This window comes from Aedes albopictus, chromosome 3 (assembly GCF_035046485.1).
Source record: "Aedes albopictus strain Foshan chromosome 3, AalbF5, whole genome shotgun sequence".
In the NCBI taxonomy this organism is placed as follows: Eukaryota; Metazoa; Arthropoda; class Insecta; order Diptera; family Culicidae; genus Aedes; species Aedes albopictus.
The window spans coordinates 281,228,223-281,234,357 of record NC_085138.1 but is presented as its reverse complement, the minus strand read 5'-3'; the positions used below and the strand labels follow the sequence as shown (position 1 = coordinate 281,234,357).

General features: G+C 36.6%; 1 protein-coding gene across 2 annotated transcripts in view; it reads right to left on the bottom strand.

The window, feature by feature from the left end:
- Positions 1–6,135, bottom strand: part of LOC109401674 (kinesin-like protein KIF12) — a 96,619-nt gene that overhangs the window by 13,034 nt on the left and 77,450 nt on the right. The gene's annotated exons all lie outside the window — the stretch shown is intronic.

Genomic DNA, 6,135 nt, shown 5'->3' with positions numbered 1-6,135 from the left:
CAGGTACCTCCACAGAGATATGTCAGTTTCGACACTCATCGACCAACCGAGAATGATATTGAAATGTATGATGGAGGTTATCGATTTTTATGGATGGCGTATGTCTGCAGACGCAGAGCTAGGATGATTAATATTCCAGTATTGTTATCTTTTTTTTTCCTGTGCGGTGTAATGTCCTGGTTGTTTTTTTTTTTGCTGGTTTGAATGCAGAATAGGTTGTCCCAAAAATTGCACATGGTCAAAAAGCTTGGGGGCTCACCCTGCAAATGATAGCTAAGGGTGTTAGAAACAAACTTTTGTATGACGGCAACTTTCAGAAATGACGTTTAGAGGTCGCCCCGGCGAGATTTTTGAAAAAAGGCCATTTTTCGTAATAAATTTCATACAAATATTTTTTACCGTACAAAAATTGGCAATACCCACTATTTTTATATTTTTTACAGCTTGATATGGATCCAAACTTCTTGGGAAAAATAATTAACGACATGTTTTGCAGGTAACTTTTTGATACTGAATTTTTGAATTTACTGAAATTTGTCATTTTTTGATATATTGTGCATTTTACCCATCATAACAAGTATCTGAACCTAATGCTAATTTAAAACAATTTCCATAAAAAGATAGGAAATTTTATGAGGAAAAACTTTGCCGAAGACAGCATTGCGTTTTTTCTATCCGTTTTAGAGTTATTCTCGATTTACTATTTGGTGAAATTTGAATTTTTAGGTATTTTTCTAAAAATGTCACATAAGAACTTCTTAAAAACACATACGAAGTAAAAAATCACGTATGCTCTACAAGTTTTTGTCTTGATTGTGTTTAGGAAGGTGGCATCATTCATTGAGTTTTTGTTTCCGTTGAAAAATCCATTTTCTTTGATATAGAAAGGTACCTACTAGCGAGAAACTTTATCATTAGGTACCATTTTGAGATGCCTCAGTAGACCATGGCATTTTTAACGGTGATGTACTGACAATGGTTTATACGAGCATAATACACAATCAAACGCACGGCTCATTTTCTATATCATTTGGAAGGTGATACATTCCGCAAAACATGCCGATTTTGTTTTTCAATGATGTTGTTCAAATCGTTCAAAGACATGAATAAAACGTTCTAGTAGTCCCTATCATTCTGATCAACATATAGGATGATACAAATAATGTCACTTGTTTACGTCCAAAACTGTTGTTTACCAATAATGGCCTACCTTGTCTTATTGTATGCCGTGTATGTCTTATGGTAATCAAATTGTTCTAACCTTGGATAACATTACGTTAACTCGCTGGTTCATCTCATCCCACCCGTTTCAATTTGCCCCGGTGTATCTTATTTTCGGTGTTGATCAAATAGTTCAAGTCAGTAAATGTAAAAAAAGACATGCTCTGCTTTTTAGAATGTCTTGAATTGGAACTTAGTATCTAAAAATTGGAATTCTTACGTAAGATGTTCATAATCGCGATTTGAATTTGGTATGGATCAACGTATTCGCCTTTATTCACTTTGCCACTGTTTCCTGGGCTGTTTCACTGGTCCAGGACTCATACGTCTTCGTGTAGAAAAATAATTGAGAATATCGACAGAAAAGTAAGATAAACGCGAAAATATGGCTCAACATTTTGTGGAGAATATCTTAAAAAAATCAACAGGCAGTACGAAGCTTTCAAGAGAGCTAGCTTTTTAAGAAATCTTTGCTAGTTAATTTCTATATGAAGGGATTGAATAATAAAAAATAAAAATCAATTAATGATGTCGCTATAGTTCCGTTACACAATCAAGACAAAAACTTGTTGAGCATACGTGATTTTTTACTTTGTATGTGTTTTTAAGAAGTTCTTATGTGACATTTTTAGAAAAATACCTGAAAATTCAAATTTCACCAAATAGTAAATCGTGAATAACTCTTAAACGGATAGAAAAAACGCAACGCTGACTTCGGCAAAGTTTTTCCTCATAAGATTTCCTATCTTTTTATGGAAATTGTTTTAAATTAGCATTAGGTTCAGATACTTTTTATGATGGGTAAAATGCACAGTATATCAAAAAATGATAAATTTTAGTAAATTCAAAAATTTAGTATCAAAAAGTTACTTTCAAAACATGTCGTTAATTATTTTTCCCAAGAAGTTTGGATCCATATCAAGCTGTAAAAAATATAAAAATAGTGGGTATTGCCAATTTTTGTACGGTAAAAATTATTTGTATGAAATTAATTACGAAAAATGGCCTTTTTTCAAAAATCTCGCCGGGGCGACCTCTAAACGTCATTTCTGAAAGTTGCCGTCATACAAAAGTTTGTTTCTAACACCCTCAGCTATCATTTGCAGGGTGAGCCCCCAAGCTTTTTCACCATGTGTAATTTTGGGACAACCTAATGCAGAAGGATAGATGTAAAAATTGTCTACGTCATACAACATTCGGAAATTAATCTGTTTTGAATAACCTCGTAAATGTATAGTCCATTTTCATGAAAGTTCAAAGAATGACGCAAACAAATGTGTTTATTCAAAATAGTGTATAATAGTGACAGGGTCCAATATTTCCAAAGGATCAAATAGAGATTCAGAAGTCCCGGGAAAATGTCTGATGGAAATCTTAAAATACCTCTACCAGAATATATAAATGAGCTTTAACCACCGACGGTGCTTTAACCCTCTAATACCCAAATTTTTGATTTTGATCTAAATATCATTTTTCGTCATCTAAAATCGATTTGAACATGTTTTGGAAGATGATTCTTTTTAATTCTCGATTTCGTGAATTTCAGTTTTTGATTTTTCTAATTTTTATTTTTGAACATCCCCACACTTTTATATTTTTCCTGGAAGCCAATTTGGGGAACGGATTTTTTGAGATGAAAACATTTTGAGATTTCATGATAATTGTTGAAATATTATTATTTAAATTTTTTTTCACAGACAATTTTATTTTCCGTGTAATTTTAAGGAAAATAATTTTAGAGTGTATTCGATTCCCTTAAACTGTTAAACAAGGATAGAATGATTTGGGAAAAATTTAAAATATGTTAATTGTAGAGATTCAATACAAAATAAGCAATGACTTCCAAAAGGTGACTAAAACATCAATTTTTCAATGATTTTTAAATAATGTAAATACGCTTTAAAATACACCAAAAAATATTTTGAGATATACAGAATAGTCCTAAATATCAGCCAAAAATATAAAAAATTTGATTATCCACGAAACAAAAATTACAAAAATGCTCAAACTATACCCCGTCTAAAGGCGGGATTGGGTATTAGAGGGTTAAACAAACATTAAAAAAAAAAACATCTAAAGAGAAGGGATTTTGTTCGAATTGAGTCTAGCTTCTGGTGACCCTCCTCAAAAATGCCTAATGTAGTTGCTTAAGTAATAGATTCTTTGGGTACAAACCGCGACATTTTTTTTAGAAATTCACCATGGCGAATTTGTGTAGGGCCTTCTGGAAATATTTCTTAGGAACCTGTGGAGGTGTATCGTGTAAATACCTGATGATCTTAAATCAATTTTTAACAAATCCCTTAAAAGGAATGATTTCCTAAAAGGTAGGATTTTCTAGGAGCTCAGAAGTTTTTTTTTCTGAAACCATTGTTAAAAATATAGATCGAAGAAATTTAGAATACTCTAAGCGAATTCCTCTAAACTCGTTCATTATGCAACTGAAATTAGATGCAAATGCAACTAATGTTGCTATTTTGCCAGCATTCTAAAGAAGAAATTTGAATGTAAAACATAAAAAATAGTGAGGTAGGTATTATTTTTGAAACTAAAACAATGTTTTTGAAAGCTCTAATAGTTATTTATGCAACAAGTTGCAAAATGAAGATTTTTACAGCACGAGTCATACATTTATCCAACGAGGCTTGCCGAGTTGGATAAATATGACGAGTGCTGTAAAAATCGAGTTTTGCAACGAGTTGCATACACAATTTTTTGCAATGACAAAAATATTCACTGAGAGTGATATTGTCTAGTATGCAGCATAAACATGTTTCAAGGGAAACCACGTGTGAGCATCCACCTGCGCTTTTTTATGATCAGGTAGGCTGTGGCACAGCAGAGTTGTCAAAAGTTTTGGCAGTCTCGTCGCGTAATCGAGAGTAGCTTCAGTTGCTGTTACGAATTCTTTTCATCGATACAAATCCTTCGATTGCATACAATTTAGATTTGAACTGCGCAATAGACATAGAGGCGGCGTGAGAATCGACGAAAGACGTGTGCAGGCCAATAACTGCTCCTTTTCGCGAATTATATTTGGGTATTGAAAAGTGTTGCATAATATACATCATTATGCAACACTTTTCTGTTGCATAATGTGCTTCATTATGTAACACTTCTAAACACCAGGAAAAGTAGGCCGTTACGCCACACATTCCTATTGAGTAAACTTGCGAATTATAATTGTAAATTGCAAAATAGTTATTTATGTAAAGAGTTGCAAAAAGTTTGTTTTTTTTTCAGCACGAGTCGTACATTTATCCAACGAGGCTTGCCGATGATTTTTTCATAATGCAACCCATTTGAGTTTCATAATTTTCATAATGCAACTCAAATGAGTTGCATTATGAACATTATACAACTATTTTTCATTACACGGAAAAAAAATCCATTCCCAAGACCATGAATATGACTCATAGTTTCCCGATATTTTTATGATTTTATGTTATAAATATACACCATGATTAATGTTAACCGTGTAAGAGTACGCAACCGACTACACCAAGTATGCAGCCCTTCTGGCAACACTTGTTTTATTAGCATTATGTATTTCCGTTTATGACAATAAAATCTTCACTTCGAGTTTGACTACCAACGAGTATAAACGTGTCTTTCTTTCTCTCGTCCGGAGCCCTCGGTTAAGTTGTCCTCCTCGGTTTCGTTTTGTGTTGCGTCGGTCTTTTAGGTTGTGGGCCCAGCAATGGATGACAAAACGAAGATTATCGCGTTCGACGGAAGTGGTTTCCATAATTGGAAATTCCGCTTGGAGACGGTTTTGGACATGCACGATTTGCTCGAATGTCTCCAGCGGGAAGCGGCGGAAATCGACGAATTTCGCGTTGAAACAAGCGATACCGCGGTGGTGCGTGCCGAAAAAGAAAAGAAGATGGCCGAGTGGAAAGTGAAAGAGAAGAAGTGCAAGTCAATAATCGTGCAGGCAATCAGTGACAATCAGTTAGAGTTGATAAAAGATTGCCCCACGCCAAAACTGATTTGGGACAAGTTAAAAAGCGTCTTCGAACGACGCGGTGTCGCCGGACAGTTGTTTCTCCGCAAACAGCTCCTGACATTGAAATATGTCGAAGGGGCAGGCACGAGCATGGCTGATCATTTGCTGCGATTTGACAAGTTAATTCGTGAGCTGAAAGGGAGCGGGGCAACGGTGGAAGAGGCAGACGCGGTGTGCCATTTGTTGGTAACGCTGCCGGCCTCGTTCGACTCCGTCGTCACTGCCATCGAGACGCTACCGGGAGACATCACAATGGACTTCGTGAAAAAGCGCCTGTTAGACGTCGACATGAAGCGAAGAAATGTGTGTGCAGTGGATGATGCTTGTGGTAGTGAGAACGGCGTTGCGATGGCGAGCAAACACGGGCAGAAGAGAAAAATGAAGTGCTACCAGTGCGGGAAATTAGGCCACCGAAAGGCCGAGTGTCGTCTGCTCGATCGTGCGAACGTACAGCCGAAAGCGAATCACCAAAACTACCCGAAAGCGAAGCGAGATGTGAACAGTCAAAAAGCGAACGTGGGAACGGAAGAAGAAAAACCCGAAATCGCTTTTCTGACGGCCGAAGAAGATGAGTTTGTTCGTGTTGGTTGGTACCTCGACTCCGGCGCGACTGAACACATGCTGTGTGACGCGAGCTACTTTTCATCGATGCGAAAGCTCGACCCGCCGGTCGAAATCGTCGTCGCGAATGGACAAAAGGTGTCTGCCGAGTATTGTGGTGACGTCACGATGTACTCCGTGGTCGGCGAAACGGTGAAAAAGTGTGAGGCAAAGAACGTTTTGTATTTGCCTCAGCTGAGCTGTAATTTATTTTCGGTGAAACGAATCGTGAAGTCGGGACTGCGTGTGTGTTTTGATGGTGAAAAGGCTGAGATTCTGCATAATGACACAGTGGTGGCTGATGG